The sequence below is a fragment of the Protopterus annectens genome, chromosome 12.part0 (assembly GCF_019279795.1).
Source record: "Protopterus annectens isolate FY-2018-M chromosome 12.part0, PAN1.0, whole genome shotgun sequence".
NCBI classification, from domain to species: domain Eukaryota; kingdom Metazoa; phylum Chordata; order Ceratodontiformes; family Protopteridae; genus Protopterus; species Protopterus annectens.
In genome coordinates, this window is record NC_056746.1 from 147,155,763 (window position 1) to 147,171,294 (window position 15,532).

General features: G+C 37.9%; 1 protein-coding gene across 1 annotated transcript in view; it reads right to left on the reverse strand.

The window, feature by feature from the left end:
- BMERB1 (bMERB domain containing 1) overlaps positions 1 to 15,532 on the reverse strand; it is a 1,463,618-nt gene that overhangs the window by 736,563 nt on the left and 711,523 nt on the right. The gene's annotated exons all lie outside the window — the stretch shown is intronic.

Consider the following 15,532-nt stretch of genomic DNA (forward strand, 5'->3'; position numbering starts at 1 on the left):
GCTTCATTTTTATTTCCCAACTGGTCAAATACATTCATATGCTCTAGGACAGTGGTGCACAACCTTTTTGTGGGGAGGGCCAATACACGATTTCTTAATTCATCTGTGGACCACCTCAAAACATAGTAAGTTGTTACGAGTTAACAATAGGTACTCGTGACTGACATTTTTACTTAAGACAGCAGTCATGAAATTGCCTGTTTTCTACATCAACTTTGCATTTAACTTTATTCTGGCTTTGCAGCCATGACTTATTACAAACTCTTGCAGAAAGTTACTACTGTTTACAGACTACAAGTTATAAAAAACAAAGAATAGTTACTTCCGCAGCTAAAATTAGAGGTGTGCACAACTGTAGTCAATTAAGTAAGTAAACACGTGCTGGAAAGTTTGCATGACTGGAGTAAGGCATAGCATCTTTTCACTTTTTTAAAACATTTTTGGTTACTCTCTGGGGGCCGGAGGTGTTGGGTTGTGGGCCGGATTTAGCCACGGGGCCAGAAGTTGTGCACCACTGCTCTAGGACCATTTGACAGAGTACAGGGCTTTCTATGCAACATGAAAAAGTCACCTGCCTATTTCCAGAGATAAGCATTGTCGTAACCCAGTCTGAGCTGTCAAGTCTTCATTTACTGTAAAATCAGTTTGATTGAGCATGCCAAAGCTGCACATTTTTCTTTCTTGGTTAGCTTCTTATATGGACTCAAGCTGAGGTGCTTTTTTTCTCAGACACATGCACTTTCTCCAGACATCTTTAACAGTCCTTCACTTAAGTAGGACAGAACCTCTTCAAAAACAGCATTAGGTTTTAGACTGAGGGTATTAAAATAGGTGCAGAACTTAAAATGGATTCTACTTGATCACCTAAACTAGGAAAATACTCTGTCTGTTCCCTGTACTATTATATACATGATTGACAATAATATCTCACCTGTACAGTACCCACAACTTTGATTGGGAAATAACTTGCCTTTTTGTCTTCTGCTGTTACTCTTGCTTGCTACTGTCGTGTGTGTCCTTACCTACCAGTGTTGTGTGTGTCCTTTTCCTACAGACAGGCACTAGGTGCCATTAGCAGGGTCCTGGTTTGTCCCATACACTTGAGTAAAGAGAAAAAATAATTAAGAATTCAACAACAAAAATCAACTGACTTGGGTCTCAATGCTCTGATAAATGTAATAAAAACATTAGTGCCAAGTAGCAAGCGAATTGCACAAGAATAAAAAAGTGCTAAGCAAGCAAATGAAAAGAAAAGCAAAATGGAACAGGTACTTTGCTTGCTGTGGGCACCAATGCCACCAGTGAAAACATCCAGTTCTGTATGCCTCATCTACCAACCCAGCCAAACATAAATGTTTGGGTTGGTCCCCAAGGGTCATCCTTATGTTTCATGTAAGGGATGACCAGACTTCTATGCAAAGTGACATGTAAAGGGGATAGAAAATAGCCAGGAGTCAGAGACATCTTAAAGTATGTTCCTTTTGCTTTATACAAAAGATATGGAAAAAAAAAAAAAAAAAAAAAAAAAAAAAAAATATATATATATATATATATATATATATATATATATATATATATATATATATATATATATATAAAAATTTATTTTTTAAATATATTTTCTGCAACTTGCACTCTTTCAAGCTAGCACTTGGGTGGCTGTCCCTTTCACCTCTATTGGTAAGACATCCCACACTGCCAGAAAAATGGCAGTCAGAAGTGAAGTATACCATTAAGCAACTAAATGGCTGTCAGAAATAAAGTGTACCTCTAGTCAACCAGCAGCCTTAAAACCTTTAACATAGCTCATGTGGTCTTGAAATGGATACCAAGAAATTCATTACTTGTGCTTTGCTGTTGAGGTGAATTTTTTTGGCATCCATTTTTCAAGACATTCTAATTATGATTGGAGACCACATCACAATCCTCTGTGTTGTAAACTGGGTAATAAGGATATTCCACTGCCATTGAAGGGGTACAGGGAGAAGAGAATGCTTATTCTTCCTGACAGTTTCACCTTCCTTCTTTTACTCTGTCACACACATACACACACACACACGCGCACACACGCACACACACGCACACACACACACACACACACACACACACACACACACACACACACAGACTCACACACACACACCTATACATGTACATGCATATGTTTCTGGACTACAGTACACATTTTCAAACTGAGAACAGTACATTCTGCATACAAAGACAGCCTAAACAGTATGCAGAAGTGGGTAGTACAAATCTCAGCATATTGGAACTGCATTGTCCATTGTTGAGTACCAGCCCTCATTCACATCTTATATGGGATATGTACACCGAGGGCTGTCACGGTTCCAACCCATTACTGATACGTACTGTGCTGGACTGCCACAAGTACATGCCATACCTGCTTGTCAATGGAGCAAGGAACAGTTGTTTACCATCAGTCAGTTGTGGTAATAAGTTATGGGTGAGAAATAGCTTTTCACAATGTGTTTCTAGATTTGTGTTTGTGCTTACCCATAGAATAACTAATGCATGCAATCAGATATTTCTACACATATATATGTCTAGTTTATAGAGATCTATGCATCTTTGGCTGGTTTCTGCACACAGTACTAATAATGTCACACACTTCTAGCTTCGATAAATGTACAAACACTGCAGTGTGATGTTAATAGGTCTCTGTAACTGCACTGTCAGATGACAGATCTGAAACAGCTTTCTAAACTATGTCAGCACAACAGCTCATGCTGTACTACTCATACGTGGTATTTCAACAAATTAACTTTTTCTGAATGTATCAGTTTTACTGAGTAGCGCAGCCACTTTTTTGTGGGACATGAAGCCATTACAACCAAAGATTCACAGTTAGCACTCTGCAAACAATGTCTTTACTTTCTCAAAGTCTCCTCACATTGTCTATTCTCTTAACAATAACATTATCAATGGTTTTAGGGAACAGAGACTAAGCATTTCCCTAGTATTAATTTCTAACAATTTCAGATAATTTGACAAGGATATTTTTTGTAATAAAATTAATTATGACACCTTCAGAGAGTAACAATAGGATAATCAACTACAGAACTCCTTTTCTACCCTTAGGGGTTTTATTGCAGCACTATATGAAATTTAGCCACACTGCATTACTTGTTCAAACATTTATAATGCTAATTTGACATGTTGCAAATGAATAACAAGCATTTTTTTCTAGAAAAATATAGAGAACTTTTATTTCTGATGTAATCACAAATGAGTCAGTAAGTATTTTAGGCTATTACTGTGCTCAGCATTCTGAGAAAAATTTCAACATGGCACCTGCAATGAAAACCCAGTATAATGCAAAATGCCAAACTGTGGCAGTAAAGACATATGAATTAAAGCCACTGGGGCTGTCTTTGAAAGGCTATATCTCTGCCTTTATGAGAATTTAATTATGAAACTTTCAGGTAATAAAGTATTCAGGTACAAAACAAATTTAAGAGCAAAATTCTTACCTCAGGGCTTCCAGTGTGGCACAGCTCAGAATCTGACCACATATCTTTGGCTGCTTGAAAGCAAGGCACTTTATTCATGGCATGTTACAACTAATATATATATATATATATATATATATATATATATATATATATATATACATACATATATGGGTTACCATTAGTACCTCGACAGCCCATTCCATCGAAACCGACTTCACCGACACAGAAGATCATCGACAACTGAAGAGCCAACATTTCCAACAAGGTAAGTAACCATTTGGCCATCAAACTGAACATTTCCTTTACCCCCGCAGCAGTGCATTCTCGGAGTTGGAATAATTATGAAGGGGGTGTGGGGGCATAGCCCTCCACATTGTTGGCTTTGTTTTGTTGGTGGTTTTTGATGGGGTGATGGCCAAAAGGTTACTTACCATGTGGGAAATGTTAGCTCTTCAGTTGTCGATGATCTGCCGTGTTGGGGAAGTCGGTTTCAATGGAATGGGCTGTCGATGTACTAATAGTAACTCATATATATATATATATATATTATATGGATAGATATGTAGACAGATATAGATACATATTATTTATAGGATTTTTACTTACGATATAATTTGAAGTTAGTGACGTATATTCTTGACTTTAGTTCCACCTGTCCTTTTATGTAAGATGTTAAAGCCCCAGGTGGAAACCAATTATAAAACCAAACTGTGGGAACAAAAATTCTCTGAAATGCTAGATTTACTAGTTGTACATAAGAGGACATATGCCAACTTCCCAAAGGCAGTTCACAGTAAAGAAGTAAGGGAATTCTAAGAAGATACTTCTGTACAAAGCACATTCAAGAATGCTATTCTACCCCCAGCAAAGTCACCGCATCGCCTTCCTGATTTAGATTATGCAGACTGCCATTGTAAGTACAAAGGGAGTAATATTTACTAATAATATGTAATATACCAATAATCTGTAATATTTACACAGTAAAAAATGTTGCCTTTGCCGGCGAAAAAAGATATATATATATATATATATATATATATATATCTATAGGTATATCTATATATCTATATATCTATAGGTGGCCTTATGTCAGTTCCTTAAGGCAGTTCATGAAAGATGCACTACTAATAAGCTACTTGGGCACAAAACGCAAAATTTTCTTTTATTTATTGATTTTTTGAAAATGTGTTAATGGAGGTAAACCACTGATCTGAACTGAGCAATTTTACTGTCTGGAATACATACATGCATGCTGTGGAATGTGCCTGTTTTGAGGGGGTTCACTACCTTTGACTATTAAGATATCACATACATATAATGTCCATGCTGCTCTTTGGCACATGTTGTTTCCACAAACAAAGGTGTAATCTTGTAAATGCCCTCCACTTTCATGCATTACTTGCTCTTCCCCAAAATGATACCCAAATGTCTCATTAAAAAGAAAATAAAAAACATACTGGTCAAAGTAACATATTTCAATGTGCTATAACATAAATACTGCCCCCAACAAGCCATATCACTGGTTATTCAAGTATAATCATGTAATGTCCCTGTGCTTTCTTGCTCAGCATGCCACCTCTTCCCTACCTCAAAACAAACATCTACCTTCTGTGTAAATCTCTGATGTTTGATTTTGTGGAAAGCGAAAGAAAAAATTTGAACACAGGAATTTATTTATACCTGGTCTTCTTGGACAAGTATAAGCAACTCTACAAATAGCCATATCAGTGATTGTTTTGCATGAATCTTGAAATTGCTTCTTGCATTCATACATAGCCATCCGCACAAAAAGGCATTTTCTGTGAACAATTCTGATGTCAGATTATGAAAAAAGTGAAAGGCATGGTAGCCTTAGTAACAAGTTTCAACTTGTTATAGACACATACACTGCCCTTAGGGTAGTCAGGTCACATAACTGCCCTCTGTTTTAATACGACCTGTGTTTTCACACATTCCCTGCTTCCCTAACTTCACCCCCAAAATAGCCACCTTCGGTCTAGCCCACTGATGGTATGTTATGATGATAGTGAAAGAAAAACTATGTCTGTAATGTATTTCTACTTGAAAGTCTCAGACATTTCCTTATCACCGCCCTCACCAAGCTACAGCAATGCTTGCTTTATTGTGATCATCCTGTCTTTTACTTTCATCTCACAATGCACCCCCAAACAGACAGCCATTTCTGGTAATCACCTGCAATGTGTGATTACTAGAAGTGGTGAAATAACAACCACATTAACATATTCCAATTTTCCACTACATGGAACTCTAACCTCACACTGATTATCATACAAGTACATTCAAAAAACATACAAGTGTACTGTGGGCAGTGTATACTGTTACCACTTCTCACAGTCCTGTCTGGTTGCCTGCAATAAACAAATGAAAGAACACATTATAACAGTAATATATTTCAAATTTAGCTTTCAGACAAGGTTTAATGTCCTCACCCCTCAACAGGACACAATAATGATTACTTTAACATGCTCAGCCTGTCATTTTCTTTCTTCCACTGACCACCCCTCCAATCATGTAGCCAATTTTGATGACCATCTGCAATGTGTGATTACTAAGAGTGGTAAAAAAACAAGCGCAGTAATTAATGTGTTTTAAGCTGCTGTTGTAGAACACTTCCTCATGTTTGACTGGTGTTGACTGGTGTGAAATTAAAGAAAAAAAATCCAGCTGTATTCTATTATGGACAGTGCTTACTGTTGCCAGTATACACAGATCTATCATGTCCTGCTAGAAGTTATAAAAAAAAAAAAAAAACTTCCTGCACCAAATTCCCAGAAAATCTATAGGTCTAGTAGCTTCTAGTAGCCTCTAGTAATATGACCAGAGAATGATGAGTAACTGACTATAGATGCTCAGAGTGCATAGTAATAAACCATGAGAGCTGGCTACCAATATCGTGTCACTATGTTCTTGATGTACAGGTGAGATATTATGCTAGTAAACAACATGAACTCTTACCTCTTGGTTAAATTTACTGTTGATTTTTAATGGGATGCTGCAGGGTAATTAATTGGTAAGTACAGTTACGGTACTAGTCAAATAATTTCCCCACAGATGTGTTGTGCAAGCGAGAACGTTTATTTTCTTATTTTAAAGATGGCTTCATAGCAGTTTTAAAATATACAAAAAAAAAAGATACTCTAAAACCTAAGTAGTTCAACACTTGCACCAACGGAACGGTGATGTGGAGATGAGTTACTTCATAATCTACCGCACCAACAGAACGGTGGTGTGGAGCTGAGCTATCTCATAATCCACCACACCCATGGAACAGTGGTGTCATGTTGAGTTACAGTATCTCATAATCCACAGGTGAGCTGTTAATACCTGTAATTCCTACATCATTCTCTCACTCTTACAAATGTAAAGAACAGGGATAGTCCTGAAAGGTGCCACAGGCCCAATGAGTTTGCTGGTTTAAATGGAGGCAGAGTGAGCTTTCGTCACATAACGAAGCATACTGAAAATCAAGATCAAGTCAGCTTTTGCCCTTCTGTTCTACGGGAAGTTTCAGTTATCCCTGAGCTCACCTTAGGACTCCTGCATTACTCTTTGACAGATGCATCACCCCAGTCAAACTCCCCACCTAACACTGTCCATGGAGTGGGTTGCATCTAGATTCCCAAGTGCTTGGAGCTAGAACTGAGAGCCCCATTGGGACTCAACCCCCGTCACTGATTAAGTGAAAAATCGATGAGTTAGTACAATCCAATGACCAAAAACACCTGTTTGTCCACAGACCTAGCAAATCTGCTGGGCATTGTGTGCACTTGTGCCATGTTGCTAAGGCCTGGAACTCCTTATATCTATCCATCAGGTCAATACCCTCCCTCCCTTCCTTCAAAACTACACTGAAAGACTTCCTAGCCAAAAGCCGTCTTTGTTCTTGCTCAACACCAGGATAAACTATATCCCTAAATCTGAACAAATATCTGTTTATACCTTATATCTCCTTACTCTCCTTTCTTCACTTGCTACTTTACCTTCTGTCAGTTTCTCCCCCCGGCTGTCTCTCTAAGTATTCCATAAGCCTGCTTTTCTCACACTTTGCATTGCACTTCATATTATACTAACTTACCTTTACTTTCTATAAATTGGCTAACATTTCTTTTACTATTAAATCATTATCATATAACTTCTATCTATTCTTAACCAATGTTCTCATACTATGTCTAATCTGGTACAATCATTTAAATAGTTTTTTTTTTCCTTTTTTGTATTATTTTTAAAGACTAAAATTATTCTTCTTAAAATATTTTTGTAATACAATGGAGCTTTTCCCCCTCGGCCTCCACTGAAAAAGGGCTCCTACCCAGTCTGACATTCCTGGTAATCAAATGCCAATAAACAAACAAACAAACAAACAAACAAACAAACAAACAAACAAACAAGCCCCGGAATTCAATAATGCCTACATTAAGTATACACTGTTCTGAATAAACAGACAACACAGGCATAACTCACACCTTCTTCCTCCTAATTTTAGTTACCCTACTGATATTCCTGTAGCTTTAAATACTGACAGGGATTCATAAAGGTTATCACAAAGTGTAGAATACATGTACGCTTAGTGGAATGTTTCTGAATGACTAGAAAGCACACAAAATGTGGTAAAAATGTTCTTGAATACATATCGTGTACACTCATAGTGTATGCCTTATTGAATCTGGCCCAAGATTTAAGGCATAGAATATTGTCATTTGCCTTTTTGGAGGTCACAAGTGTAGAACCTCTAAAAGGAAAGTCTTTAATAAAGGATTAGTTACCAATTGAGGGAAAGAAGAGATTGAGTAACTAGTAACTAAGAAGGCTAAGTGAGTTTCAAAGAGATTATTAAAGTAATCTAAAAGGCTTACAATCAAGCAATTAACTGGATCTTTATTATTATTTATTTATTATTCTTTATTTATTTTTACTAGGCTATTGGTCCTAGGGCCTATATAAGCCTAGCCAAATGGTACCCTGGCTTTTGCCACCCAAGAAATTTGTTTTTTAATTATCTAGTCCCCTTTATAATGCTCAAACCATAAACTTTTCCATAGTATTTGGCCTATTTGCTTCATTCAATATTTTGCCAAAAAGCTCTTTTATTTAGTATTTAATAAAATTTTCAAATCCAATGACATACAAAATATTTAGCCACCAATCAGTAATCCATACTGATTTATGAGAAAACAGTTAAAATAGTTAAAGGGTATTTAAAATGCAGTGTAATGAAAAGCTGTAGTATTTAAGCACAAGTGTGTTGTTGTTTACATATATTTTGAAAGTATAAGGCCACAAGTGGAACATATATCATAAAGTGTGGAAGGGAGAAAGTCGTAGGTTCATAGATGTGTACTAGGCTAATGGCCCTCGAGCCTTTACAAGCCTAGCCCAAAGGATTACCCTGGCATCGTGCCACCCGACATTAGTTCCCAGTGCCTCTGTCAAGTAGAGCCACTGGAGTGATCCCCGGGGTTTATTGTCTATTTTCCATCCACTCATCAAGATTTCTCTTGAAGAGGGCCAGTGAGGTGCTCTGTTTGACATGTATGGGAAGTCTATTCCATAGCATGGGCAGTCTTTGGGTTATGAACCTGTGCCTCCTGCATGTTCTGTTGATTGTGGTAATGAGGTTGAGGTCTCTGGAGTGTGTGGTGCGGAAGGATTGGGATTTCTTTAGATGTGGCATTTCTAACAGAGCTGGGTCAGACATGGCTTTGTAAGTCAAGTGGAGATCGCTTCTAAGTAGGTGATATGAGACAGAGAATAGTTGGAGTTTTTTTGAGTCTGTCCATATAGGACAACTGTTTAAGGCCTAGGATCCTCTTTGTGAGGTACTTTTGTGGCCTCTCCAGTTGTTTCAGGTGTCTAGTGAGATACATGCCAAATGGGGCATTGTACTCGATGATTGGCCTAATGAGGGAAGAGTTGAGGGAGACAATGACCTCTTTCTTCCTGGATGCAAAACCCTTAGTAATGAGATGTGCCCCATAGAAGGACTTTCTGACCACAGTGGCAATGTGGTTGTCAAAAGAGAGGTTGCCATCAACCTGGTTTTTCAGATATCTTATAATGCCTTCTGTGTTCAGTGGACTACCATCAATGTGGTTTTCCCAAAGGGGATGACGACACATTTTTTGGCACTGAGCTTAAGGCCATGGTTCTGATACCAGTCACTGGTCTCAGTGAGGCCTTAAAAGACAGAACCTGTGATATTGCAAGTGAATAATTTATTCAATATTTTAAGCTCACCTGAGAAATAAAGAGTGCTATTTGGGTCCTAATCTTCTCATCTAAGCCGAAGGGCTGAGAGACTTCAAGCTGGCATATAGAATGCTGATCTACCACTGAGTCATCAATGTCTGCTTATAGGAAACCAAAGAGGTAGCTATGAGAGGAGCTACATAAGTAGTAGGTTAACTTGGCCACGTCAGTTCTACTAGAATTTAATTTTGCTCTGTCCTGCTTTGCCTTAAGAAATACTTCCAGATCAGAGGAACTAGAAGGAAGATCATGAGGCCAAGAAAATATGCTGTCTAGTATCCAAGAGGGTAAAATCTGGGATGGTATGCATTTAGATGCTTAGCACATGTCCATTTTGGGTATGCCAGAGAACTCTATTCATTTGAAATTTGAAGTGTTCAGTGGGCATCCATAGGCTAAGGATATTTGTATACTGAAGGAGTTTGCCAAAAAATGATGCCATTTTGAGAAATAACATTTGTAGAGTTCATGCTGGATAACTCATTACCAAGTTTATATTTTCTCCTTCCATTGCTGATAAAACTTAATCTCCTAATTTAGGACCTCCTGTCTTCATTAACATATATGTTTTTCAAGTGCTAAATTTTGAAACAAATGTATTAAGGTTGTGATTGTGAAGTACATAGTCTATCAAATAGTTACAGAAAATGGAAGGAGCTTTATACAGAAGACTGAATTGTCCTTTACTTTTGTTGATCAAATATGTCTTGTGTTACAGTAATGGTTTCTGACAATATTCCAAGACGATTAACATCTTGTCTTAACATAATAGCTTTAGGGATTAATTGTATGTATTTGTTTTGTATATCAAAAAACACAAACCTTTAGAGCAGATATATATATATATATATATATATATATATATATATATATATATATATATATATACTGAGAGAGGAAAATGGAAAGTGGGGATATACCCCATTCACAGTCTCTTCAGATCTTCTTGGGGGTTCTATCCTCAGATTTTTTAAAATCCTTCCTGCATCACTGCCTCATAGTTTAGCTACAGATATAGCAGATTTACCAGTCCCCCCAAAAAAAAGATTTTTCAAACAGCAGAACTATATTCATTAAAATACATGTATGCACATCTAGATGCATATGATTTGCATGAATTACAAAAAATAAAACTGCAGTTGAGTGAACTCAAAGTAAAGAAGTAACATGCAACTGACTTTCAGAAAGGATCACTGTAGAAAACAGTTGAACTTCTAATAAATATATATTTTATCACAGAGACATAAAATGCAAAATCAAAACAATGTAAAACATCTTTTAAACTTGTTTTGTAGGGAAACTGAACCCCCATGTGGAGAAGACTGGCCCTCATTTACCTGCTTACTACATATATCAACTGAAAAATTACAATAGCTTTGTACGGGAAATACTTCTGTACTTTAAATTTGCACACAAGTCTTGGGACTGTAATTTCAAAGTCTGTATATTTAGATTTTGGGTGTGTCAGGCAGAAAACCACATTAGTGGAACAGGAGGAGGAAGCCCACCTACAGCAGCTTTCATTTATATCATAGGATCGGTTACTAGACTAATGGCCCTAGGACCCTTACAAGCCTAGCCAAGTTCAACTTGTGTTCCCAAGGGTGTCTGGTTCAAGCAGACATTAAAATCAGCACCTATTGTCCCTGTTCAAGAGGGACATACATGGAAGCCCCAGTGTGAATTTCTGATTACCCATCCAATAGTCCAAATTATGCTTAAAAAGAGCCAGCAAGGGGCTTTACTTAACATGAATAGGAAGCTTGTCCCAAAGGTGGGTCAACCTCTGTGAGACAAATCTGTCTGTCCAACAAGTTCTGTTGATGTCACATACCAGGTTAAGGTCCTTTAAGTGAGTGACCCGTGTGCCATTCAACTTGTGAATGTGCAGCATTTCCATTAAAGTTTGGTCAGAGATTGCTCTATATGCAAGGCACAGGTCACCTCTGAGTAGTCTGAATGACACAGAGTAAAGTGACAATGATTTCAATCTGCCCACATAAGATAGATCTTGAAGACCCTGAATTTTCTTTGTAAGGAACATTTACGGTCTCTCCAGTCACTGTAGGTGAATGGAAAGGAATGTACCAAAGGGAGCATTGCACTCTATTACTGGCCTGGTGAGGGAAGAGTACAGAGGGGTTATAACCTCTTTTTTTCTGGAGGCAATGCCTTTACTTATAAAATGAGCAATATAAAATGCCCTTCTTACCACTGTGGAGACATGGTGATCGAAGTTAAGGTTGCTGTTGACTTGTGTGCCCAGATCTCTCACCACTGACTGTGTGCTTAGGGTATTGCTATTGATGTGGTAGTTTGCAGGAACATCATCCTTGCTGAAAGGGATGATAATGCATTTTTTTATATTAAGTTTAAGACCATGACTTTAGCACCACTCATTAGCCTGCGCAAGACCTTCTTACAGGATGATGACATCTCTAGGGGGTTTCAATGAACACTCCCAGTTTGCAGTCATCAGCAAACTTTGTCAGCTGCAGTCCTTTAGCTTTAGCCTTTACTTCAGAGAAGTAGATTCCGAATAGAAGGAGTCCCAGAACCGATCCCTATGCAACACAACTGGTTACAGGTCTGCTGGAGGAGGTGGAGTCCCCTATTTTGACCATATGAGTTCTATCAGTGAGCCAGTTTGCACCCCACCTGACAATATATGGGTTGATACCCAACTGGGTGAGTTTATCAATGATAGTACACAACAAAAAATAATAAAGGGAAGCAGCAAATATATAGGACCAAAAATCAGATCCACCACAAATTTATTCAGTAGTCTCTAGCGCTTCGGCTTACGCCTTCAAAGGACAATACTAACAAGAACCACACAGCGTGTATTTATACAATAAAATCCCAACAATCAATCAATTAAATATTCAATTAACTAATCATTCCATTATAAAAAAACTTTCCAATTGCATTCTGCATTAATGCCACCAGGGGCTAAAGTACCATATTTCAATATAAAGTTTATCAATGATGCCTGAGTGGGAGATTGGGTCAAAGGCCTTGGCTGGGTCTAAGTAGGTTGTTTGCACAAATTTGCCCTCGTTCAGGGCTTTGGCGATTGTCTTGAAAAAGTCCACCAAGTTTAACAGGAATGATCTCCCCTTGACAAAGCCAAACTGGGTGGGGTCAAGTGTTTGGAGATTTCCTATAGCATAGTTAATAAGGTCTTTGATGATTCATTCCATGGCCTTGCAGATAAGGCTGGTTAGGCCTAATGGGTTTATAGTTCCTGGGGTCTGTGGATGCACCCCCTTTGTGTAAAGGGATGATGGTAGCTGTTTTTCATTCTGCTGGGATGAAGCCAATGCTTAGGATGTGATTGAAAAGCGTGCCCAAAGGTGATGCTAATTCCTGTTTTAACCCATGTAGAACACAGCCCAGGATGTTGTCTGGTCCCATAGAGGCTGTGTATCTGACTTTGGAGATGGAAATTAAGACTTGCTGCTCAGAGATATTAGGTGGGGGACAGGTTAAGGATGCTTTGGGGTATATGTGGCAGGGACATGGGAGTGAAGTTTTCACTGAACCTGTCAGCCATTAGGTTTTCTACATCCTAAGGTTCTGTATATGTAGTACCACTAACTACGAGTTCAGTGCAAATCTGGGCCTTACCTTTGAGGTTACAGCTGTAACTGAATAACGCCTTGTGGTTATCCTTAGTTAGGGAAGCTAATCTGGATTCGTAGTTAGCTTTGGAGGACTTCACTAGGAGTCTTGTTTGCTTGTTTAAGTTGAGGACGGAGTGTTTCCAGTTTTGAGACCATTCCTTCCTACTCTTAGACAGCAATTTCTTTCTCCTGTTGTATAGCCTATTAATGGCAGTTGCCCACCAGGCAGGTTTGTTTTTCCTTGAAGATCTTGCTTTGGTTCTATCAGGTACGGCAGAGTCAATACAATTGTATAGGTGCTCGTATAAATCATTGGTGTATAACTCAGAGTAGGTGTCTGTTCCATAAGTGGGGGGAGGGGCTATGAAGCTATTTATGTTGTTATGTAAGAGGCTGTAATTGACCTTGGAGAAGTTTTTTTAGTTTAGTTGTTGCTAAGGGGAGGGTCTTGTGTTATAGTTATTTCTAGCAAGACTGATTTGTGATCAGATCTCACAAAGGATGGCCACACACTGAGGGTGGTGCAGTGGTTCCCCATACTGGTGAACACCAGATCTAGGATGTTTGAGCCCCTTGGGGGTGTGCCAACTAGCTTGTCCAGGGCACTGGAAATAACAAAGTCCAGAAACCTTTGGGGAAGTGAGTTATAACAGGTATAATTTACACAGTCAATGGATGGGCAATTAAAGTCACACAAAACCAGGGTGTTATGTTGTATCTTGATTGACTCAAGTAGATCCAAGTAGGCTGAGTGGATGTACTCATTCATGGAGGAAATCTTATTGCTGGTAATGACCTGAAGAGGGGTCTTACCTACAATCAATTGCACCTGAAGTAACTCAAGGTAATCACAGGGTTTAACCAATCTAGAAGTGTATTTATCTTTAATGAATATTGATACACCACCTCCTTTAGTTCTCATGCCTTCAGTTTGTGGTCTGAACATGTGGAAGGAAATGCAACCTGGTATAGCTGGGGTGCTCGCTGCAGCCTGTGTGTGCTAGTGTGTTTGGACGGTAACACGCTCATTATTCTCAGCTCACTTACTGGTTTATATAATGAACACAACTTTGAATTGTAGATGCCTGATATACAAAGCGCCTTCTTTATTCTTCATAGTAACATTTGACTGCATTATGTAAAATGAGAAACTGGAGCACCAGAATGAACTGATTATACATATTAATATACAGTATTATACTATTAGAGAAGCAATGTTTGTTCATACCACAAAGAAATTCATTATAAAGTTTAATACTGCATTTAAGCAGAAACTTCTTTTCACTGACAGTTCCATGTTGTTTCAGGAAACAAATGTGACTATAACTATACAAAACTGCACAGAATACATGTTTTATCTTCATATCCAGTGCATTACTTCAAGATATGAATACAGAAATGGGAGTATAACATACCTCTCAATTGTCCAGATATTTGAAGAATGTACACATTTTTGCCTCATATTTGTGGTCTGTTCCTCATACAATTTGTGGTTTTCTGGCAGATCACCAAAGATGATACCTCTCAACTGTACAGATTTTTGCCTCATATTTTTGATTCGTTTTTCACAAAATCATGGTTTTCTAGGAAATCCTTAACAAATTATTGAAGCTTGAAGTCAGAAATGAATGACAGACATTTGAGTTTCAGAATTCATACTCTTCAGAAAATTCATTCTAATGCAAAACCTGTTATTCTATCTACTTTCTAAGTTTGTAAGAGCAATATTTAAAAATTGTCCCTATTTTTGGGCCTTTGTCCCACCATTATTTATGGTTTTGTCCCGATTTCTTACGCTAAGAGGTTGAGAGTTAAGGTCATTCAAGTCACCAAATAATGACATACATTTGATCATCACACTTATTAAATACTCCATATCATTGGAAAATGCATGCTAACACAAATCCTGTTATTCTAGTAACTTTCTAAGATATCAGAGAAAAGTTTAACGTGTCCCTGTTTTGGGATCTTTGTCTCCCCATTATTTTAGGTTTTGCCCGGATTTCTTGTGCTCAGAGGTTGAGAGGTATGGATATACCAGGACTACTGTTATTATATTTCTTTTTTAACTGTATTTCACGTTTTTAACAAAAGGAAGAGGAAATACATATTAAAATCTTCAAAATTAGATGTTTTGCAGATTCTTCATTTTGTATTGAACTGCAA